The 25,637-nt window shown below is 41.5% G+C and overlaps 3 long non-coding RNA genes across 3 annotated transcripts; 1 reads left to right on the top strand and 2 right to left on the bottom strand.

Moving 5' to 3' along the window:
* Window positions 1–9,228: 9,228 nt before the first annotated feature.
* LOC118495647 lies at window positions 9,229–24,728 on the top strand. Its single transcript, XR_004898138.1, has 3 exons — window positions 9,229–9,505; window positions 15,138–15,142; window positions 24,717–24,728. It is a non-coding gene; the product is annotated as an uncharacterized LOC118495647 (long non-coding RNA).
* LOC116062664 lies at window positions 11,364–12,937 on the bottom strand. Its single transcript, XR_004108072.2, has 2 exons — window positions 12,606–12,937; window positions 11,364–12,223 (listed from the first exon to the last, which is right to left on the bottom strand). It is a non-coding gene; the product is annotated as an uncharacterized LOC116062664 (long non-coding RNA).
* Window positions 24,169–25,386, bottom strand: LOC116062663. Its single transcript, XR_004108071.2, has 2 exons — window positions 24,750–25,386; window positions 24,169–24,416 (listed from the first exon to the last, which is right to left on the bottom strand). It is a non-coding gene; the product is annotated as an uncharacterized LOC116062663 (long non-coding RNA).
* Window positions 25,387–25,637: the final 251 nt, after the last annotated feature.

Below are 25,637 nucleotides of genomic sequence, written 5' to 3'. Positions count from 1 at the left end.
CCGGTTGGGAGCCTGGCAGGAAGGGCATGGCTTCAGTTTTGGTTTTGTCATTTCTGCAAATGAGAATTAAACATGTAAGGATTATTTACACTGTGATATTAAAATGAGGCATTACTTGTTAACGTCAGCTCACGGTTTTACTGAACCAGCAAAGTACACAGCAGCATTAAGTAACATCTGCTCTATTCATTTATTCATAAAAACATCTAACAATTTAAATCCTTTCAGTACAGAAAGACTATAGTTGATTTGAAACACAAAAAAGATACAGTTTGAACAATTGCAAAAAGCCTAATTTAAACAAATTATCATTTATCTGTGGCTGGAATTGTAATTATTATCCTTTATTTGAGGTAAGTAATTGTAAATAATTCCATAAGCCACCATGCCACCTTAGAGAAAATTATCTTAATTGAGCTAAGTAAAACAACTTACTAAGAACTAGTAACTGATGTATTACACTAATGTTTGATTTTAAATCTACTAACAAATATAATTAGATACATTGCATTTTGTAACTGTCTAAACAACATATTTACTGTGTTTCTCTGCCACTACTTCAGCAACACATCTGGCCAATATTTTAGTAAATCTACTGTTATTACTAATTACATTAACCACATGTTGAGATGGACTAAGACAGACAAAAGCAGTAGGAAAACTTCTGAGGCTATATCAAGTTCAATTTACTGTAGAAAATTGAGGAACAGCACCACACAATAGTAAAGTCAAAATAGTTAATCTGCTGTTTGTGGCTTTTCAAAGTTAGTGCTTAGGTGATAACGTGTTGAAATTTCCCGTGATTGTACCCGTTATGATGATATACGTGACAATAAGCTAGGCATAAAGAATCACTTGATTTGCTAAAAGCAGCTAACGTTACCTTAGCCTACTGCAGGTTTCAATTGTTGGAGGAGCTAGTATTTTTATTAACGTTTTACATCATTCATCGTCCCATTAAACTGCTACCTGCACGGTGAAAGGTTTGGACAACAACTTATTGACCTATTAGATCTCTGTGGTGATAATTGTATGTTGTTATTTTACTTACCGAGTTGAAATGTGTGCAGAGGCGCCGTCGAGAAGTGCGCAGGGCAGAGAGGCAAGAGCAGCGCAGGTACGTCATCATGCTTTTTGGCTCAGTCATTGGTTGCGCCCAGGTTGCGCCTTGAAATGTCAGCGGCAACGAAGTCAAAGTTGAGATATGAACTTTGAGCGCCGCGCTCGGCGGCAATTCCGAACGGTGCGCGACCTATGCGACGCCAAGGATAGCGCTCTAGCGCTCCCTCTAGTTGGGCGGCACCGCTATCCCCATAGGAAAACAATGAAAGTCCAGCGCAGAGCGGTTTCACTGCGGCGGGTTTACACGAAATAATGGCAAATGCGTTTCTTAAACATTTAAACATTTACACCAGAGTTAAATGAAGCTATGCAATGTTACAAGTAGTTATATGATTAATTAATCAAATATTGTAGCACAGTGTATAAAGCCTATATATCATTTATTTACAAATAATATGCTATGTCTCGTCAGTGTGACGCATATTCGGCAAAACTGCTGGCGAAAATCTTATTTATAGAGTCAATGATAAAAATAAACAGTTGTGAAAAAGGAGGAGCTGTTATTTTGCCTCTCTCTATGTTTAATGTTATACACATATCATTTATTATGTTATTTTTTATTCCTATTGTGGGCCAGTCATCACCGAGAGCAGCTTGAATTGCCATGGTCCCCTGTCGTCTATATTTTACGAGGACGGGGCTCCATTAAAGTCTATCGGACTACCCTGCACGTTCGAATATTACTCCGAGGGGTGCCCATTACGTTGAATCGTTACGCCAAAGGGTCCTGAGCAAGCGTTCACATGTTACAACTTGGGAGTGAGAACGTGTTGCATCATACCATGTTAGTAAAAAGCTAACCTCCGTAGTTACGGGAAACGCACCCCTGGGCTGAAGTGCATGTTTTACCTCCCCTGCTCAAGTGTGCACCCGACAAAAGTCACTCTGTTGTCCAGTCTCTGCCTCAACATACATACATTCCAATAATGACTCATGAGCCAGATGAATATGAAACTTAAGCGTGATAGCCTAATGAAATGTATTTGTAACAAAATACAAAATACATGTGCTGAAGTGCACACCTGAATGCAACCTGTGTTGTTGCTTTATTTTAGTAAAATGCTGATTTGTTTATTTATTTAAATATATAAACTAGAGCACCTATTCATCGAAAGTGTTGGAAGTAGTTTTCAGCTAAAGAGACACTGAAAACATGTTTTAATCTGAATACTATTAACATTGCATAACAATGCAAATTGCATATCAATATAAATATATACATATATACATACATACATATACATATAGGATATAAATACCTATATAATCAACAACTACACATTATCAAAGTGGAATAAAACATGAATTTGTTAATTGGGCTATAATAAGACCACGTCGGCTATGTAATCGCTGACAACTGGGACAATTTCACAGTGACAGGGTTTGACATTAACTTTTTGAGGCACTTTTATAATTTTTTTTTGTGTTTTGCTAATGCAGAATTGGAACAAACCGTTGAAAGCATCCAAACACTATCAACATTAATAAAATTCAGTTGAAACAGTAGAAACAAACGTGTCCCAACAATAGATTTCCCCTTCAACAAGAAAAAAAGAAAGGATCTCCAGATTCCATGATACAAAGTAATACTTTGCACGCCGGTGTGCAGTGTATCACCAGAGGTGGTGACTTGAACGTATACTATATCTAAAATAATTTTTATGTCACATTTATGTTGAATTGACATCGAAGCTTGATATTGAATGATATCAAAATAGCATCAAAATGACATCATCATGACATCCTGACATCAAATAGATGTAGAATTGACATTTGTGATGGTTGGGACATTTTTGTTACCTGTTTCTGTTGCCTGTATTATTTATTTCTGTATGTTCCTTGTTGTTGTATATTTTATTCTCTATATTTCTGCCCCTATTTTGTATATGTTCTCTGGTTTTGTATATTCCTGTTATTTCTGTTCCTTATTCCCCTGTTCATTGTGTTTCTGTTTATTCCGCTTTAGCTGTGTTCTTTGTATTGTGCATTCCTGTTCTGTTTCCTGTTTTATTTTGATAGTCTGTTTTCTGTCTTGTCATGTCCAGCTTTACTTTGTGTTTTCCCGCCTTGGTTGATTGTCCTGCCCCGCCCTGATGTGTTTCACCTGTTGTCTCACCTGTTCCTGGTTTGCTCGTCTCCTAGTTTATTTAGCCTCTGTGTTTCAGTTTGTGTCTGTTTCGTGTCCGTTGCCCTGCCTGCGTAAGTTGTTTTGCCCGCTCTGTTAGTTTGTATCCTGACAGTTTGTTTCAGCCTTGTGTTTTTTTGTAGTTTTCCCAGTGAGTTTTTCCTGTGGTTTTCCAGTCCTTGTACTGCCGTTTTTTGTTAAAATAAATCCTCGTGTTCAACCCTCTGCCTGCCTGCTTACCACAGCAGGAGACGAGGACTGTTCGCAGTCCACTACATTTATTTCTGCCTTTTTTTTTTTTTTTTACTGATGCTGTGTTCTAGTCACTCTTGACAAACACAATTGATTAGAGAATGGTGGCAATGAAAGCCAGGATATTGTAGAGATATTTTCATTATATAGATGTGCTCTTTTATTACTAAAGTAGGAAGTTAAGTTTAATATATGTTCATTGCAGAGTTGCGCGCATACTATGAGAAAGATGGTTACAATTATCCAGAGGGCGCACACTTGCGTCCTTTGTACATGGGAGAATAACATTCTAGTTGCACAGAATGGGTTAGTTTAAAGCTTTGAATGCAGTTTAATATAGTTTAGAAATATGATCGTATGTTAGAACCTGTTTAGTTTCAGACAGAGAAATAGACCGAACAGGAGATAGCTGTTAGGTTGATACATGTGTGTTCAAGGTTATGAAAAGTAAGAAAGAGGAAGTTACAGTTAAACCACAAAGAGTAACAACTGGTATGTGTGAGCGTGAGATAGCTGAAGAAGACTGCCTAGAGACGAGACAGGATGACGCCATCAACGAAGAAGATAAAGTTGAGGGATAGGTCAGGAATCGGGGTCACAATTTGGGAAAGGCTTCGTGGACCAAAGCTCTGTACTTACTGTCTGGTTGCTAGGGATACGTAGTCTCATTGTGAACCCACGTGTGTTCTGTAAACTTAATTGCTGAACTTTATCGTCTCAGATTCCATCCTTGAGCTTTGGTGCCATTTTAACCCATAAACAAATGCGCTGGAATTATAAGGTAAAATTGGAGTCATAACTTTAGGCCTCCGGGCCAGAACCAGTATTTGGACGTAGATAATTCCTTCAATATCCATCAAACTACATCCAGAACAAGCCGACTAAGTGGGGATACAAGCTGTTTGTTCTGGCTGATTCCAGTTGTAGATACACGTGGAACTTTTATGTTTATGAAGGGAAGTCATCTGGCTCTGGAAAGGGATTGAGTTATGAGTCAGTGATGTCCCTCATGGATTTTGAATCTCTGGGCACAGGTTATCTGCTCTATGTGGACAACTTCTACACTAGTTCTCACCTTTTTCAGGAACTTCTAAAAAAGAAGATTGGGGGATGTGGTACAATACGGTCAAACAGAGTTGGTTTCCCTAAGACCAAGGCCAATGATTTCCCCAGGGGTACTCCTCGTGGCAGCATAAGGTGGATCAGGGACATGGAAGGGCTGTTTGTGAAGTGGATGGACACCCGAGAAGTCGTCATGTGTTCCACCATCCACAAGGCCTTTAATGGTGATACAGCCCGAAGAAGAGTGAAGACAGCTGGGACGTGGGTGGAGGTTGATGTCACTATCCCAGCCGCAGTTCAGGACTACAACCAGCACGTGGGGAGCGTTGACCTGTCAGATGCTCTTTTAGGGTATTACAGCCACAAGACCAGGAAGTGGTACCGGACTTTTTTCTTCCACTTTGTGGACATCGCTGTGGTGAACGCCCTGTACCAGCGATGCCAGAGGGATCCTTCTGTAACTAACGTAACTTAAAGCATCAGTGAGAATATCACAATAACCTGTATTAATGATATTTAAGCACTAGAAATCAGGATTAGGTTCGGCTCTTAAAGTGAATTGGCTACAACCACTGTTTGAATAGCAAAAGCAGTGTCAAAACATTTATTTTAACATTCCACAAGGATCGTGAATCATACATAGAAAAAAAACAACAACAATCAGAAATCCCCCCAAAACAGTCAGTCAGTCTAAAAGAAAAAAACAGTCCAGTTAATCAGTTCAATGTTCAACTCAGTTGAGTTTCAGTTCAGTTCCTGTGAAGTTTGTTGAATAAAAGGCCTTGTTTCCCGGGCAGTGTGTGATAACGTTGGAGATCTCATAAATCTTATCTGTATGATGTATCCAAAAGCGTGCAGTCCACCAGCTCGGCGGGTTGATGGCTACTGGTTACAGTCACTCCCCAGAATCGCAGAGTTACTGGATCACTGGCTCGCCGTAGAATCTCTCTCTCTCTCAACAGTGGCAGAATATGCAACAAAAAAAAACAATCTGCATACAGCAATGCAAAATATCTAATTAGTAGCTGTACATGGCCTTATCACTAACACATTCAAAATCACTGTAACTCAAATTCAATTCTATATCACTCAGTTTAAACATGAATATGATGCACTGTGTAACATACCACCTTAAATATGACTTAAAACACAGTCAGTAAAAATACACGTGCATAGTGCTACATTTTACAGGTTTAAACATGTTGTAGGATTTTAGCTAAAATGTGACCGATTTGGCCCTAAAAAGGCCAGACTTAATCTGACTCCAATTCTTTGGTCACTATTTTGTGTTCGTTTACTGGTAGATCAGAGAAATAAAACTCAGGAATCAAATCAAGACCAGGATTCGTCCAGTTCAAGTTAATAACAAGTTTAGTGAATGATATTGCAGAATACAAGTACATGTACATGGATCTGATACAAGGCAAAGTCTATCTCCTAACGGACCGAGAGAGTTTCCCCTAGCATCAGGCGCTGCTAAGTTAAGATACTGTCTATTTATCCATTTCTGTCCCATCCCTGGTGGTGCTCTCATCAGTTTGGATCTAGTCCAGATCTTCTGGCTCCAGCCGGCTCCTGACTAATCTGTAACACTGTATAAAAACATGACCTTGACTTCCAATTCTCAGCTCAGAAGAAGCAAGTCGCTATTGTTGGATTTTGAACACCTGTGTTTTAATCTCCAGCAAACTTTAAGGAGTTTTCATGAGAGCCAGGTCATATCCATACAGTGTCACAAATCCCGCGCTTGCAAAGTGCTTACCATTGTTGTCTCGTTCCCTCCCCCGATCAGAGAGGATCTTTCTCACACTCCCTTTATAATGTCTAATCACTGTAAAACTAGATGGCCTCTCAGGGAAACAGAGGCACTGAGGTCAGCACCATGAACTCTAAAACCTTTTCTTAACACTTTCACAAAATATATTCTAACAATGTCTAATCTAGAAAGTTACTGAACTCATTAAAATCATATAGCCACGAATAGGACGGCAAAAGACGTTGCAAACATTCTTTATGACGGCTCTAAGCCTCAAAACATTAGCCCGTTAGAGTAAACTCGTAGCTGAATAAACATACATAAATTCACGTTACGCCATCTCATCATTAACAACGCACATGTATGCAACAAAATGGCGTTCCAAATTGCAACGGTAGATTAGCAAAGATAAACATATCAATCATCTCTGACTGTTTTTTTTTTTTTTAAATGGTCAAAGGACATAACAGGAACCGCAAAGAAACATAAAATGCACATAGTATACAATTATTAGGATAGCTTATCTTTCGGGTTTTAATCAAACTAAGGTGGCATGCTAGCAAGTAGTTTCCCTCCTGTTGTACTCACCGGAGATTCTTAAACTTATCCAAAGGGAAAAAAAAAAGTGTAAACAGCAGTTCACAATACTAAGGCTTCTTGCCACTTTTACTAGTTAATATTAATACTGAAATGGATTCCTCCTGTGTGTTAAGTGGTCCGTTTCACTATATTTATCTCACTCTGTCTTCATCTAACGATTCACTTGACGAAAGGGGAAAAAGAAAAAAGGAGTCGCTCATCTTCTTTAGCTACGCAACATAGAGTGGCTCAGCCAACAAACATGAAGCAGCGCCATCTAGGGGAATGGAAAATCACAGCAATTGCAATACTTTGGCCCTGTGCATTTTAGGTGGGCTACACTTCCATGACACAGAAGGAATGGCCCTTGTTGAGGAGCTTGCAGACCTAGGCTCTGTGTCAACATCAACAAGGTCCAGATTCACTGGATGCACCCAGCAGCTTTGCACAAGCCCTTCTACTTCTCAGCGGGACTAGGGAGTAGTATGAAAAGCAGAAAATCCGCTTAGGGAGGGTGGTCGGGGTGGTGGATGGGTCAAACAACATAGGACTTTCACCCCGGAGACCGGGGATCACGTCCTGCGTGTTGCAGTTCCTTTCCGCGTTATTCTCTTCCTAACCACATTCGTCCCGTTGTGTGACGGTTCCTTTCCCAGTTCTTTTTTTATGGTTCCTTCAACCATCCCGTTGTTGTGGCGTTTCATGTCCCCGTTGTTGCGTGCCACAGAGAGCGCGGATCGTGTCCCGGCGCCCAGGGACCGCATCCCCGTGTGGCGGTCCGTCCTGTTGTTGTCGCGGGAGTGTGGCGTTTAATGTCCCCGTTGTGAAACGGTCGAAAATCGTGACCTGTACACGTATCAATAAATAAAAATAACGTGACTATTTACGAACTGGCGTGAGAGCGGGTTGATATGAGAGAGAAATTTGGTAATCATTGACCATTGTTTAGGTACATTACACCACGTTAAGCTTTTTCCTCGCCATAGGCGCCAATGAAGAAGAAAACGTTAACGTGAGAGAACTTCTATAAAGAAGAGTGTTCACGACCACGTTAAGCTTTTTCACATTAAGCGTTTTAGAATGTCCCGTTCATGGGAGTGATGGCTGGTGTCAGAAGCCTTTGCAACGCAAATAGTAGCCGTGTAACAAATAAAGCCTGCACGTAAAAACCAAAGTAGCACAAATGTTTCTTTTAACGGCACAAATCAGCACAAACGTAGCACAAACGATTGAGACTTTTTTTGGGGAGATTTGGACATTAATGGGGGGCTGGGTGACGTCACGCGTGTAACCTATAAAGCGTTATAACTTAAAAAACATAGTAGCACAAATGTTTTTTTGGGGGGGCTGGGTGATGTCACTGGCCAGAAAATGTAAAGTTTAATTACTTAAAACACTTAACAGCACAAACGCAAATTTTTACGGCACAAACCGGCACAAACGTAGCACTAACGAATAGCAGTGTTTTTAATAATTTTTGGATGACATGGGGGGCCAGCTTCACACAGGTTGTATAAGCCCATTTTGTGCATTTAACAATCTGTTATACTGACTTTTAAGTAGGTCTAGTTGACTATGTTTTCAGAGTCTTACTAAGGAGAAAACATCTACAAGGAAATAGAAGAACACACCAGAAAGAGAGACGCTATTAATTGTCATTTCGTTCTTAAGGAGCCTTCTATCTACGAAACAGTATATTATGACGATCGGGCTGAGTTTTACAGACAGGCATTATCTAGATTTATTGGAAAAACAGAAGATAGACGTTTATTTACGTTAGCTTTTTCATAGTGCACTCCGTCATTCATTGATGTTGTCAGCCTTAAAATACTTGACGTGTTTACATCAAGCCATGTCATTTAGCCTACTGGTACTTGCGTGGAGATCAAGTCACTTTCTTCTGGTTGAAAAATTTCTGCAAGCAAATTTGTCAAAACTCAAACACTGTACTACTAAATACCTGTATATTGTAAGGGGTGTCATTTTTCTCAATGACCCAAACGGCTTGGCCCTTACTACACAGCCTGCCTTGCTTGTCCTGACTGAAAAATAATATAGCCTATGAGCTAGATGACTTAATCTTGTCCAATAAAACACCTACTGATTAACACGATATGTCACAAGCTATGTTTCCATCCACACGTTTTTATCCGAATTAAGTGATATCGAATGAAAAATGCTTCACGGAAACAGTAAAATTCGGTTGAATTTCATGAATATCGACTCAAAAGAAATACGTTCGGTCTCATCGGATTTTCTCTTGATCGATATACGGCTTATGCGATAAACGCTGATGGAAACGTTATTTGCCGAATCAATACTGAATTGCAATTAAGTTTTAGGTCATTTTATGGTTGCAACCCGCCACAAAACGAAGAAGAAAAAGTTTTAGTTCATTTCCGCCCAGTATTTCCGCTCTGTTTGCACACATGGCGGATGTCAACAAAGACAGATGTAAGTGGACGAACAAGGAGACGAGATACTTTTTGAATTTAATTTACCAGAAAAATATAACGGCTATTTTAGATAGCAAAAATCTAAGAAATGCCATAATTTATCAGGAACTCGCGAAGGAAATGGCCAACAAAGGTTATGACAAGCCGTGGGACGTCCTCCGAAGTAAATGGAAGGCGCTCAAACAGCGATACATGTCTCAAAAAAGAGAGTTGTCTCGCAGCGGTGCCGGAGGGAAAATAAAAGGCAGGTTCGACCTTTTTGATGAGATGGATCAGATCCTCAGCCAAAGGCCCATCGTAGCTTCCTTGGCTTCTAATATTAACAGCTCAGGTAAGATATCATGTTATCGTTCTCATTTACTTTGAGGAACGCGTTAAGCATTGATCCGGACTGTACGTCATTTCACGTTTGTATCTTGTTCATTTTAGCCGAGACTTAAATTACTGATGAGAAACGGAGCACTGATGAGGGAGACGTTACAGACTCTACAGGTATGAAGATTATTTTCCAATTAAATTCATGTTTTAAGCATTAGTGAATAAACCCCACATGTATATCTTTAAAAAGAAATCAATACTGGGGCTTTACATTGTGTATGGTTAGGGTTGCTCAAATTGTTTTACCATATACATGAATGCATAAGCTGCACATTATGTATCCCTGAACAGGGGAAGGCAAAGCCTGACTTGAGTTAGAAACAACAGTGACTGTTAAGCTGTTTTTCAATAAAAGGCAATAAAACAGAAACTACATGAGGAAATATAGCACTGCAAATAACAAAGTGCAACCAAAACATTTTATGCAAACTTAAATAAACTTGTGTAGATATAATGTGTTGTATGACTAATACAACCAACCATATTTTCACTACCAACTTCACTCTAAGAACATTATTCTTTTTATAGAAGAGTCAGGAGATGGAACATACAGCTTGAGCGATGCCAACGTGTCTCCAACTATGGAAGCACTAGACAAATCCTTGCCCATTGAAGAATCGGCCACACCGAGTAACCCACCAAAATTATGGCAACGCCAGTCAAAGAGAGACCCAAGAAAGAATGATGCAGGGGAGATAAGAACCTTCTACATGTCCTTTCTCGATCAACAACGTGAGCAGGCAGCATAAGATCAAAAATCATTGGAGTCCATCACCACGGCCATTTCACAGGCAGTTCAGTGTCTTGAGCGGTGTGCCAATGCAGCCGAGAGGCATGCAGAAGCCACTGAAGTCATAGCTGGGATGAGCCGACAACAAAGTAGGGGCAATTACAATACATTTCAAGGCCAACACCAATTTACCTACCACCACGCTCCCCACCCACCCACTCCCCAACGACCCACATCTGATGCTGCACACTCATCTCCTCACATGGAACCTAACTTGCCATTCACTGCTCATATTAACTTACAGTAGAGTAAGTTGTTAAAGGTGGAGTCCGCGATTCTGGAGAATGCTTGTTGTCAACATCAGTAAATATCTCCTCACGATCCGCTATCTGTCCAAACTTTGTGCGCTAAAAAAACCTGGTGTTAATGCACAGCCTACGCTCTGTAAACTGGTATGTAAACAAAGGGGCCATTGTAGCTAGCAACATGCCGATTTACAGAGCCTAGGCTATGTATTAACACTGAACTTTTTTCAGCGCACACACAGTACGGACAGGTAGTGGATCGTGAGGTGATATTCACTGATTTTGACAAAAAGTGATTTTGACAACAAGCTTTCTCCAGAACGGACTCCACCTTTTTAAGAGCCAAATCATTGGGTGAGGGGAATAAAGTTCCAGAATTTGTTACTGATCGTGTTACTGATATCAAACTGATATTAACTTTGTTGCTGCACTCTTGTTTCTCTCTGACCACCATCATCAGTGCTGCATTCTGCACGTACAACAGTCTTTTCCTCATTTTGCATGACTAAGCTGTCAGTACTTTTCCACTAAACACACAATACTATTCAACTTATAATTTGTATTCTCATAAAGCACAGCCAGCTTGACTGATTATATCTATTTCTAACAAATCCCCCTTTTCACACCTCAGGTGTGAATACTACTAAGCTTAGAATTATATGGCCCTCAAACTGGTAAACAATTGGCCGCACTAGGGGAAAAAAGAAGCAAGGTTAATATAGCATAGCATTACATTGGTGATTCACTTCCTTCATTATCCGAATCGGTCTCATCATCATCCTCCATCCCCAACAGGGGCATGGAGTACGCTGGAGGAGCATCTTTCTGGGGATCTTTTTCTTTTTTTTTTTTTGGTCAGGGCCACTTCAATCCATCTGTTCACCAGAGTGCGACAACAAGGGACGCAACGGCATCCACAACACACCAATATGCCCAGAAACACTGCCACGGACTTATGTCAGCATGGAGAGCACAATTGCTTTGTATCTTACCAAAAACATCCTCCAGCCAACCGGTGATGGGGTTTTCAGCCACACCCGAGTTCTCTGCTAGCTCGTTGGCTAGGGAGGTCAACCCCTCCAAGGCTCTAGTGATGCTACCATCCGGGGCAGTATCACTGGGAATAAATGTACAACAAGCATCTCCAAACATGTGGCACACACCCCCTTTTTCTGCCAACAACATATCTAGTGCCATAGGGTTCCAAGTCCCTTACTCTGATTGTTAAACATCGGCTTTGTGACATTGGGAGCGAACGAAGATGTGTTGTAGGTGTACATACAAAACTTCTCAGGTAGGTGTCCCACATCTATGGTAGAGCTGTTGGATTGTGTGATGCAAGTATAGTTACCAGGGTAGGCGACCACTCCTGGAGGCGGTCGTGTTGCTCGCACTCTGGGACACAGGAGAGACAGGGTCCTGCAGACATCACTTTCCATGGTCACATCACTGTAAAGACTTAACATACAATTATAACCAATAGGGTCGTCCACCGGTGAGAGTGGGAATGGTACTGTCCCCAAATGAGGTCTTGCTTTAGCACAGATAACACAGTCAGACATTTTATGCGTTCTAGCAGTATAGTCTGGGTTCACTCCCTTGGCCTGATTGCCTAAGTTTGAACGGGAGTGGCATTGTTGATCAAATCAGCTCTAACTTCCCTCAAATCACGGGAAGGTGTAGATGCTGGGGCACAATGTGTCAGGTGGTGCCAAGCAGCTCCTGCCTTGCCTTTTACTTGGACAGAGTGTGAGGTAACCTCCCTCACTTCGTACGGTCCAAGCCACCTGGGCTCGGTCCACTTTCTCTTGTGGACTTTCACTCGCACCCAGTCACCTACCTTGACACTGCTCCGGGGCTCCTCTTCTCCCCGGGTCTGTGCTCTGGCGACCTGTTCAGATAAAACTGAAACAAGACTGGTCAATGCCTTCATATAGTCATCATATTCTTGTTTACACACATCCAGGGATGGCATATGACCTCCATCCCTGGGTGGGCCTGGCATTTTTCTTCCAGTCAATACCTCATGAGGAGACAAGTGTTTGTCGGATCCTGGGGAACTGCGCATGGACATAAGAGCTAACGGCAGTGCTTCTACCCATGTTAGTTTTGTACCTTCACACGCTTTAGCGATTTTTCTTTTCAGTGTCTGGTTGACCCTCTCCACTAATTCCTGTGTAATTAGCAAAACGCTTTAATACAATTCAAATTTTGTTTACTGCTTCCCACCAGAAAAGAATGACTCAAACGCCCGCGCCAAATTTTATTGCGTGCAATAAACTCGTCTGGTAGATACGCCTCTGGGTGCATCAAGTTTTATCACACATGCACACTCTGTCATCAAAAGTGCTACCAGGAGTGCCCCTCCTTTCTCGGTACGGGACAGGTTCAGGTGCAGCTTGTGGAGCATGGAAGATACATCGTCGAACTGCCTCCACACAGCCCTACACCTCAGCTCTACTGGCACTTTGATTAACAAACCATGAGGCCAAGTGGTTACCTATGTCAGTAGTGATGTTAACACCAAGACGAGCTTAGGAGATGCACACTTTTTCCCCTCCTGTTCTCGAGAAGCAGGTGTCATTACCTGGAAAAGGTTTAAGTAACAGGTGAGACAATATTTACTGAAGGAAACAGTAAACTCAATGACTTGTATTTTCCTTTTTAGGTGTGAGGTTTAGAGAGTGCATAGCTAAACAGACTAAAGATACATTGCAAACCTGTGATATCATTTTGTTGTTTAATTTTGAATAGGGTCTTACTGTGGAACATGCTTATGCAATTGTTCCATAGCTGTTTTATCTTTGCGGGTCAAGTCGGTTGGATAGGTGACAATTTGATCTTGCAAAATAAAGGTTGTTTCGGGTTCATTGACTGGAGGTTCTTGTACGCGGATAGCAATTCTCTCACATGGGTCTTTTCCAGCTACATCTAAACACACCCAATAGATAACCTGGTCTGCCTTGTTTACATTCCTCACTGTCACTATACTATCCCAACTAGGTGACTGGCCATTTGACGGTTTTCTAACTAAGGTCCATCTGGACGTCTGCTCGGGGTCGGCTTTGTAACCCTCGGAATCTGTGTGAGAGTGTTGGAACACGTGGTCCCAATTGGTACAGTACTCTGTGCAGATATAGGCTTGATCGGTAGCCCTTCCTCTCGCTTTGCACACAAATTGTTGGCCTGAACATGGGTCCACAGTAAATGACTGCATTCTGCCCCTGGTTAATGTAATCGAGTGGGTTGCATGTTGACTTTGTTTTATTCGTTGATGGTCATGGGTAGGCATGGTTGGTATGCTCGGTTCTGTATCAGTGGTCAGATTCAGCGTCAGATTCGTAGTATTGATTTTGGTTATTTTCCTGTTTTTTAGCAGCTGCAGGGCGTGCCATATTATTGGTGGCAGTATAATTAGTGCAGCTAAGAAGAGGAAACACATCGTTCCCCTGAGACCGCACAGTCCTGGAAGTCTAAAAGGATGCCACGGGCGTCTGCGGTCCATTTTTGTTCTGGGCTTCTGGTTAGAGACTCCTTACTGATGAGTCTAGTTCACTTTCTCCTCTAATATGGTTGAGGGATGCAATCTATATATATAGATATACGTATATATGTATACATATATATTTTCTTCACTGGGTTTGAGACGATCCACTAATAACACTTTTCTAGTCTAAAAGACCCCCTTTGTAGCCCAGACTCCCCTCTCCCACTTCGGATCACTGAGACTAGACTCCTCAGCCCGCTCTGTCTCCCCCAGACAACCCAAATACCTTATTACAGTGTGATGAAGGTGAATCCAGGTGATCCTTTCAGTGATTTCAAAGTGGTAGCAGTAGAGAGTAGGGCTTGATATGATTCCACCTAGGGCTGGACCATATGCTTCGCTTTATCACTTCAAGGAGCACCTAGCCACCGGGTTCCTGATGTTAGGTCAAACAGAACAAAACAGAATGTTTAGCCATAAAACAAACAAGCAAACAGAATTTTCAGCGATATCGATGAAAACAAACAAAAAGAATTGGTAAAAACAAATTTAAACATTTAAATCCAGAAAACAAAATAAAAATCCAAAATATCCAAAATAACACGTTATTTATTAAAACACAATATCCAAAATAACACGTTATTTATTAAAACACTATTTAAATTTAGTAATTTAGTATGCTATGCTATCCCCCTTTTGAGGCATGCAAACTCATGACTCAATAATAAATAAAAATTAGTGTTTTTCTTTTTCTTTCTTTTTTAAACACCCTCCTCTGTCACAATAGCAAAAGCTGTATAAAATAACAGAAGGTAAATAAATGTTCACCAAAATGCACTACATAGTGTAAAAAGATGTGTCATATAGTAAGTTCAAATAATACAGAGTCTGTATGTAGCGTTACTAACAAACCCAGCAGAGTCTAATGGAACAGCTCTTTAAAATTAAATCTCATATCTACCTGAAATGGCTTCAATTCTAATCTCAACCAATGAACTGAGATGAATCAAACAACAACAAAAAAATTATCTATTTCTGAGATCTTCAATATGGGGTCAGGGGCCCCTCGGGGGTCCTCAGAGTCAAGGTTGACAGTTTTTTTTTTTTTTTTTTAAATGTTATCATGAGCCCCGTATATTATTAGCAAATATAGATCCCCACTGCTCACTGGCCTCCAGGGAAGGTAGTCTCTAAAGTAGCCATTCACAGATACAGTAAATCTTAAGGATTCACCACGGCCCATGCATGTTTAGCATTAAAACATGATTTGTAGAACCACAAAAACAATCTTTAGGATATGGTGATAACATGTTATTCCATGCACTAGATAGGTAAATATCAAGGTGTTAGTACGCCCCACACATAGGCCCAGTTTAATATGCAAATGCATTCATAATTTATAGCAGGGGGCAGTGTTCCATCTCCCTTTCAGGGTAAGGAGCTTGAAAAATGGCAAAGACAACAGATGTATTTCATATATGATTTGGGTCGCAACAGAAAGTAATAGTGCTATCTGGTGTTTATGAAATCATCATGAATTAAAAATGTTCCCTAGAGCTAGTAGTAGGAAGAATAAAGTAACAAAATCAAATCAAAAATGTACCTCAGTGTATTAACAGCATTGCTAAGTATGAGCAACAGGAGCACAATTTATGTTTGACTGTCAAATGTGAGTGTGTGCGTGTGTCTGCGCATCTGGGAAGCCCCACCCTGACTGTTCCCAGAGGGCTCACTAAGAAACCACACCCCGTTTGTAGTCAACCCTGAAATTTGAGCCACTGCACTGGGAAGACACCGAGCAGCACACAACACACAAATGTGGACCAGGGGTGTCAAACCCAAGTTCACCAAGGGCCACACCGGAAAAGGAGAACCACATCAAGGGCCAGACATGTAGATTGTCTACATGCTTTTATTCAGTCAAATATTAAATGCCTTGCATAATCTTCTCATACATAGTTGGATAGAAAAACAAGACGTAAAAAAGTAAGCAAAAATGCTGCTAGCCATTATAGAAGAAAATGGCCAAAAGTTTGGAAAAAGCAACAAAATACAAAGAAAACGCACTAAACTTAGGTGGGCCAAAATTTATTGTAAACCAAACGTGATATACAGGTCGGATAAAAATCTATTTGGCCAGCTGGCCTTGAGTTTGACACACGTGCCCCAACCTAAAAATAAAAAATAAATAAAAGCAAGCTAAACCCTCAGCTAGGTCCTGATAATATCCATGTACGAGACAGCCCTTGTGTCTCGGATCTTAAAACCCTCTTTTCCAGACCTAAGCACGACTCAGAGCAATAAGCAACAAGGAAAGAGTACGAAATGAAATAGACATTGTGAGGCGCAGGTATATAGCCTATGAGATATAATTTTCCAAAAGTGTCAACGCAGGTGAGACAGATGGAGGTACGACAGATATGAGTGAAACTGTCAGGACTGTGAGACTGCACAATACACAACAGCTGTATTAGTCACCGTCATGCAGTAGATCATTTATCAACTTGGAACAGTTCTGACAACTCCACAATAATAGGTTTGTGGGGGGGGAAACGCTTCGTGTCTGTGTGGGCAATAGCGTCTTCAGAGCGTTTGGTAAAGAAAGGAGGAGTTCCTCCATGTTATGTGAACGCACAGCCAATCTACGTCTGATCTGACAACAGTGAAGAAAACATTTCACTGTAGTCGATCTTAGCCAACAGAATAAGAAAATGCTGCTGGAGGTTCAAATTTGGAAAGGTTAGCAAACATTATTTTTTGAAGAAAAATGGTTGGAGACTTATAATCAATAATGACGACAATACATAACATTTCCGAAGAGTAATTTTTAAGGGGACACAAATAATACAGCCACAACTATACTGGTAGAGGACATGTATACACAGAGGAAAATCTTAATACTATAATTAGTGTAGCATAGACTGTACCATTATCCTTCTTTTCAGTGTTTCTCTCGATTCAATGAAAAGCTGACGAAATTTACCAAAATATTCTTCTTTGAAGCCATGTATTTATTTTTAAGTTTACAATCAAGCCACAAAAATCCCTTAAAACATAATGACTTATTTTGAAAGAGTGTCCCCTTGTGACATCTTTCTCTACATCCTTTTTTCCATTCTGTGTCGCCACTCGTGCCTGACTCTCTGCTCTGACATTCAAAGTTCTCAATACACTCATCTTACTGAGTACCTTTTTTCCTGTCTCAACCCATTTTTTCTGCTGTTCCCCCGGTGCTTTCTTCCCCAGTTTCACCAACAGAAAAGCTTTCAGTTCTTCCATTTCAGCACTGTATGCACAATCTCTCACTTCTTTATGCTATGATACAGTCCCCAACAGCACCCGAAACACACTATATATAAGAAACCGTATATTATTTTTCAACGAACAATTGTCTCTGCGCAAAGCTTGTATTTCTCTTTTCAAAGTGTCAATTTGACTCTGTAACGTCGATGTCTGTCTCTTGTCCTGCTGTATGTTGCTCCCAAAATCTTAGTCTAGCTCTAAACTCACTTCACACAATGAACCTTCACTAGTAATTGTTTCCACTTCAAACTGTGCCTTATTAATTTTATCCTCTTCACAGTATACCTCAAAATCAAACAGCGCTCTGGTAATTTTATTCTCTTCACAATATACTTCAAAATCTGCCTCTGTATCGAAATGTAAAACGTTTTCATGTCATTGCATTGAATTCACAATCATTGGCTTTTTACGTGTAGGCCTATCTACCAACCAACCGACTGCGATTCCTCTAATTAATCCAAATTAAACCAACTCTCAGATTTTTCTAACCAAGAGCTTTTTACAGTGTCATTTCATCCAATGTACTCAACTTTCCGATCAATTGTGGATCAAAAGCCTTTTAAGAGTCTCTGATTTTATCCAATGTACTCAACTTTCCGATCAATTTGGACCAAAAGCTTTTTACGAGTCTCTTGTTAGCCAATTTATAGGTCTCGTCAGACCATTGAACCTTCGAAGGTTTACCTCTTTGATTTTAGTTTTGCCCAACTCTCCGGTCTCAACAAACCAAGAGCTTTTTTACAGGTCTAATTTAGAATTAATTTATTTTTCCCAACTCCCCGGTCATGGCGGACCAGGAGCTTTTTTACAGGCTAATTTAGTTGGGCCTTGCACTGAAAGGGCGAAGGAACCTATTGTTTTTCATAAGATTATTAGGGCCCGAGCACGAAAGTGCAAGGCCCCAATGGAGCCTTGCACTGAAAGTGCGAAGGAACCTATTGTTTTTCATAAGATTATTATTAGGGCCCGAGCACGAAAGTGCAAGGCCCCAACGGTGCCTTGCACTGAAAGTGCGAAGGAACCTATTGTTTTTCATAAGATTATTAGGGCCCGAGCGCCGACAGCGGCGAAGGCCCTATTGGAACTGAAGGAATTATTATTATTCTTTTCCCGGCAAATGAATTGCCTTTTTGAGGGGCTTAACATATTCAAAAACTCACCAAATTTGGCGGTCGCATAAAGTCTGGTGAAAATTTACGTATTTTAAGGGTTTCAGGAATAGGCGCGCAAAAATGGCTCGCTAGCGCCCCCTACAATGTTAAAAAAATTGAGCCCCTGCAGTGCATTTAACGTAGACTCACGAAACTTGGTACACATATGTATCATGTCAAGATGTACAGAAAACGTCATTGAAGTCATACCCTAAGTCCAACAAGAAGTCCGCCATTTTGATTTCAAAGTTCGAAATTAGTGCGATTTTGGCCGTTTCCACATGTCGTACTTTAACGAACTCCTCCTAGAGATTTCATCCGATCAACTTCAAATTTGGTCTGTGCCATCTTAAGACATTAAAGATGAAAAGTTGTTAAAAGAAAAACTTTTCGTCATAGGGCATGGCCGTGGCGGGGCGGCCATTTTGTGCGTTTCGCCGCCGACACAGGAAGTGGGTGTAACTCGAGTGTACATTGTCCGATTGGCTCGAAACTTTTCAGGATTCATAAGAGTCCAACCCTGAGGACAAATAAAGGCCGATATTTACTTAAAGTCATAGCGCCCCCTAGTGGCAACAGGAAGTAGGCCCAAAAGACAAGGTGCTATACTTTAACGAACTCCTCCTAGAGATTTCATCCGATGGACTTCAAACTTGGTCTGTATCATCCCAACACCTTAAAGATGAAAAGTTATTAAAAGAAAAAGTTTTCGTCAGACGGTGTGGGCGTGGCGGCCATTTCGAGTGTTTAGCGATGAACAAAGAAGTTGTTGTAACTTGAGTGTACGTTGTCGTATCTGCCCGAAAATTCTCACGATTGACAAGGGTCCAGGCCTGAGGACACCTACAGGCCATATTTGACTTTTGGTCATAGCGCCCCCCGCTGGCAACAGGAAATGCGCCTTATATGACAAACATCATCCGATTTACATGAAACTTAGAATGTGTGGTCTACTTGTGATAATGAGCCGGCCCTTATAATATAACCACGCCCACTTACCCAGGCCACGCCCCCTTTCATAATATTTGAACCGTTTAAGGTAGAGTCTTGTGTGAGGTGTCATTGAACTCAGCAGAGAGTTGCTTCTTCATTGGTGATGGTTTGGCCCGCCCCCTATGCTTAAGCCACGCCCCCTTTCATGAATGCTGATCCATCTAAGGTAGAGTCTTGTGTGAGGTGTCATTGAACTCAGCAGAGAGTTCCTTCTTCATTGGTGATCGTTTGGCCCGCCCCCTATGCTTAAGCCACGCCCCCTTTCACAGCTAATGAACTGTGGCGTAGAGTCTTGTGTGAGGTGTCATTGAACTCAGCAGAGAGTTGCTTCTTCATTGGTGATGGTTTGGCCCGCCCCCTATGCTTAAGCCACGCCCCCTTTCATAACATTTGAACGATTTAAAGTTGACCATTGTGTGAGGTCTCAGTGAACTCAGCAGAGAGTTCCTTCTTCATTGGTGATGTTTTGGCCCGCCCCCTATGCTTAAGCCACGCCCCCTTTCATAACATTTGAACCGATTAAGGTAGACCCTTGTGTGAGGTATCATTGAACTCAGCAGAGACTTCCTTTTTAATTGGTGATGGGTTGACCCGGCCCCTATAATTTAGCCACGCCCCTTTTATAACTGGTGACCCATTTAAGGAAGAGTCTTGTGTGAGGTGTCATTGAACTCAGCAGAGAGTTGTGTCTTCATTGGTGATGGTTTGGCCCGCCCCCTATGCTTAAGCCACGCCCCCTTTCATAACATTTGAACCATTTAAAGTAGGGTCTTGTGTGAGGTGTCATTGAACTCAGCAGAGAGTTGCTTCTTCATTGTTGATGGTTTGGCCCGCCCCCTATGTTCAAGCCACGCCCCCTTTCATAAATGCTGACCTATCTAAGGTAGAGTCTTGTGTGAGGTATCATTGAACGCAGCGGGGAGTTCCCTTTTCATTGGTGACGATTTGCGGTGTCTGAGTGCCTCGCAAATGCACGGTCGCAAGGAGCGGCGATCGCCGCTAACCCCGACGCGCGCAGAGGAGCGAGGGCCCGTCCATCGCTGTTTGCAGCTTTAATTATTATTATTATTCTTTTTCCCGGCAAATGAATTGGCTTTTTTATAGGCTTAACATATTCAAAAACTCACCAAATGTGGCAGTCGCATCAAGTCTGGTGAAAATGTACGTATTTTAAGGGTTTCGGGAATAGGTGCGCAAAAATGCCTCACTAGCGCCCCCTACAATGTTAAAAAAATTGAGCCCCTGCAGTGCGTTTAACGTAGACTCACGAAACTTGGTACACATATGTATCATATCGTCATTGAAGCCATACCCTAAGCCCAACAGGAAGTCCGCCATTTTGATTTCAAAGTTCGAAATTAGTGCGATTTTGGCCATTTCCACATGTCGTACTTTAACGAACTCCTCCTAGAGATTTCATCCGATCAACTTCAAATTCAGTCTGTGCCATCTTAAGACATTAAAGATGAAAAGTTGTCAAACGAAAAACTTTTCGTCATAGGGCATGGCCGTGGCGGGGCGGCCATTTTGTGCGTTTCGCCGCCGACACAGGAAGTGGGTGTAACTTGAGTGTACATTGTCCGATTGGCTCGAAACTATTCAGGATTCATAAGAGTCCAACCCTGAGGACAAATAAAGGCCAATATTTACTTAAAGTCATAGCGCCCCCTAGTGGCAACAGGAAGTAGGCCTAAAAGTCAAGGTGCTATACTTTAACGAACTCCTCCTAGAGATTTCATCCAATGTACTTCAAACTTGGTCTCTATCATCCCAACACCTTAAAGATGAAAAGTTATTAACGCTTGTGTTGTCCTTGGGGGTCACCCAAGCAGCTGGGACGGGCGCTCGTCGCGCCGCTCATGGAGAGGAGGAGACGCCTCCCTCGCACGGAGGCGTCCGCCGCTCTCGTCAGAGCCGCGACGAGAGGGCCCGCCGAGGGCCCGCGACGACCGGAGGGCGAGCGGGAACCGCCCGCGCCGAGAGCGGCCGGCGAGAGGAAGAGGTGTTAGCTCTGTCCCAGGAGCAATGACCGCAAAACGAACGCCGTCTGCGCCGGCTGCCGGAGGTACGTCTGCGGGAGCTGTGCACGGGCCTATTGTGCGGAATGTGTGAGCCTGTAGCCTTCTCTGCTGCTCGTCTGAGGGCGGACTTCCGGGGTGCGCCGGTCGTAAAAACAAACAAACAAACAAATAAAACATTAAGCATGACTCTGCATTACTCTGCATTTTACCCATGCCTCGATCCTTCGGGTCTCTGGGACCCTCCCTTCATTTCATTTCATTTCATTGCATTTCATTTCACATGGACCGCCTCGCCTCGTCCTAGGGGTCGCAGAGACCCCTGTGTATGTCATTGTGTCGCATGCACGCACCTAACTCGCACAAGGCCGAAGGACCACACAAAGGTTAACACAACTCGGACTACCTTACTAATTTCTTATTTCCCTTATGCAAAAGTTAATAAACACTCAACAAAATAATCAGTTCACACTTTTTAGTGTTCATCAGGTTCATCACAAACAGCAAAGGAAACTCTGCCGCAATGTGCATGTTTTCTGTGCTACTAGTTTCAAGTATATATTTAGAACAAGTGACCAAGGAGAGAGACATAGTTTCACTAAGATTTTTTATTTATTTTGCAATCTTTTTTATAAAAAAATCTCGACATCTTCACACTAAACTGAAAAAGGCTGTTGCTGCAATTTTGTTAATTTTACAGGAAAAAACACTTATTATTGTTGGATGTAATACTGTACAATACCATAGCCTACCTGTAAACAAACCTAATGATACAGTATTTTTATTTTTGCAGATTGTTTTATGGATGAGGGTAAGGCAGAGGAGGACACATGTTGTTTGGGCATACCACCGCTCACACTACTGGTGGGACACAGTTGTGCCAGATTTCACCCCAACACAGTTTGTTCAAAACTTTCGAATGTCCCGGGAGTCTTTGGAATACATATGCGATCAGGTCAGGCATCTCATGGGCAGAAGGAACACAAACTACCGTATGTCTGTTCCAGTGAAAAAACGCGTTGCAATTGCTCTCTGGAAGCTGGCTACCAGCATTGAGTATAGGACCATTAGCCACCTTTTTGGGGTAGGTCTAAGCACAGTGTTCAACTGTGTTCAAGATTTCTGTGACTCTGTCATAAGGGTCTTGCTCCCTATACACATCACCACTCCAGATGCTGCTAAGCTGGTTGAAATTGCCACCTTCTTCCTTAACCGCTGGAGAATCCCACAGTGTGTTGGTGCAATAGATGGAAGCCACATCCCGATCATTGCACCCGAGGAGTATCCCCGTGACTATTTCAACAGGAAAGGGTGGCACTCGATTATATTGCAAGGAGTTGTGGATGGCAGAGGCCTGTTTTGGGATGTGTGTGTGGGCTATGCAGGGAGTGTGCATGACGCAAGAGTGCTAAGACAATCACATTTATGGGAGCAACTAAGTGATGGGGAATTATTTGGACAAAACAAAAGGATCATCTCTGGCATTAATGTTGGACACTACCTTATCGGTGACCCCGCCTACCCAATGCAGAATTGGCTTATGAAGCCCTTCTCCGACACTGGAAGACTGTCACCTGAACAACACACCTATAATTACTGTTTGAGCAGTGCGCGTTCGGTTGTAGAGATGGCTTTTGGAAGGTTAAAGGGCCGTTGGAGATGTCTCCTCAAGAGAAATGACTGCAAGCTGGAGCTCAGCAAGAAAATGACATTGACCTGCTGTGTGCTTCATAATATTTGTGAAGAGCATGGTGACAATTTCATTGTGGAGCACGTGGACAGGGAGTCAAACCTTCAACCTCCAGGTCAGGCATTACCTGAGCATGGTGAGCCAGAAGGGGCAGATAATAGAGCAGCCTTAATAAACTATTTCAGTAGAGAGGAGTAATTGTTTTTACAGTAATTGTTGTACATCATTACTGCCAGTTTCTACCTACCTGTTTCTACCCGTTTCCTTCAACATTATCTCTAAAATGCATCTGACAGAAAAAAGGCATTCAAAATACATATTTCATGGTGTTAATTTGATTACACTTTGTCTATTTGCGCCTGTATATTTCTTCTAAATGCACCAAAAGTTGGCAGTAGTAAATGCCTTATTTGCATATTTAGACATGAGAAATTTCAGAAAACTTGTAATACAAAAAAAGAATTGTCTTAATGTCATTAATCAACTGGGGAGGTTTCATGTGTTCAATGTTTTTACCTGTTATGTGTAACGTGTATCTGTTGATTATCCCTGTCATTTTGGATAGGTAGTTAATGTGGAATACATTCATCAAATTGTATCTTTTAACTGGTTGTACCTGGGTGTGTTGTGCCAAATGAGGTGTGTTTGCACGGCACGTTAACATATTTAAAACTGTTGTTTTTCTACATATTTTCTATTAATATCCAGTCTGGTATAGTATTATCCGACTTGTTGGAATAGAGAAGGTTGAGAATGTTGTTAAATATAAAAACATTTGTTTATTGGCATAAACAATCAAATAATAAATAAATAACATGTTAATTAAATTAAAACATAGTCTATATTTTTGCTTGCGCCTCCATCACTGCCACCATGCGCCCCATGAGCCCAAGCAGAGCACTTGTGTCTGCCTCCATCTTTGCTGTCATGTCCTTGTTGAGCTGCAAGAACTTATCCTCAGCCTTCTCCATGTACTCCAACAGCCCCTCATTTTCACGCTGTCTTTTTCCTGTGCAGAAAACAAACAAAACCGAAATGTGTGATTAGATGACAATGTAAAACTATCTATATACCTGTGTACTACTAGTTCAAGTCCACAAATTACTGCAGATAAGCTTCAGTTTGTTTTATACTGGCTGCCATCATTTAAACTAACAATTTATCTGCTAACAAAGCGCCTGCATGTTGACCTTAGTTGACCTACCTATGGTTTCAATAGGACATACTAACCCTCCATTTTGGGACTAAGTTAAATTCTTGTTGGACAAAATGTAAGCTATGAGGCTATGTAGAACATGTAAACATTAAGGAAACGCTTAATACATAGCACAAAATAGCTTACCTCGTCTGGCTTGCCGTGATGACACGGAGGCAGATGGTACCGGCGAGCTGCAGGCCTGTGGTGATGGTGCTGGTAGCTCTGTGTCATCGTCAACATCCCCTTCCTCACCAGTGACTGACAACTCTATAAACAACCAAAACAGGGAGGAGGTTTAGTTTATAAAGCTCTTTCATGACATACTTTTCACAATAAGACCTGAGTCACCGTTATGAAACATCCCTCTTTTTCTTTTGCCTAAAAAAATATTAGGTGATTTAGCTGTTAAGTGTCATAAATAAAAAATCTTCAAATTCAATTCTCATAACAGTAAATAAAACCGGTTGTGTGTTTGCTCCTCCTAATCATCCCCTGATGTAAGCTGCAGACTGCATACAGAGCATGTATTATTTTTATCAGTGAGCAAACCTCCCTGCTGAATGTTGGTTTGGCTTTTAAAAGTGTTGCACAAACGGGACATTTTGTTGGCGAATAACCGTCAAATCAAAATCTGATGCATGGACTAAATAGTTGAGGAGTACAAAAGTCAAAAAGTAACGTTACCTGAAAACAGCGTGTAGTTTGTTTTTAGCATCACACATCACACTTCCAGTCACTATATCAGACCACTACTACGGTCACAAACATTGTGCCAAAACATGAACAATAACGTTGCTGTCAATGGGCTTATGTTAGCTAGCTAGCTACCGACCGTTAAACGGTTTTAAAATAGTAACTTTAGTACAGCGTAAACGTTTAGCTACTGTAACCAGCTAGCTACGTTTGCTAACGGTAGCTTGCTACACTTTGCTTGTCGTCACCTAACTAATGTTAACAATGCGAATATAACATTGAAACAAGACATAGCTGGCTACACAGTTAAAAAAAATACATGATTGCCATTGACACATA

This window comes from Sander lucioperca, chromosome 8, assembly GCF_008315115.2.
Source record: "Sander lucioperca isolate FBNREF2018 chromosome 8, SLUC_FBN_1.2, whole genome shotgun sequence".
Taxonomy (NCBI): Eukaryota; Metazoa; Chordata; class Actinopteri; order Perciformes; family Percidae; genus Sander; species Sander lucioperca.
The sequence above is the reverse complement of the archived record's forward strand: the minus strand, read 5'-3'. Positions and strand labels throughout refer to the sequence as shown.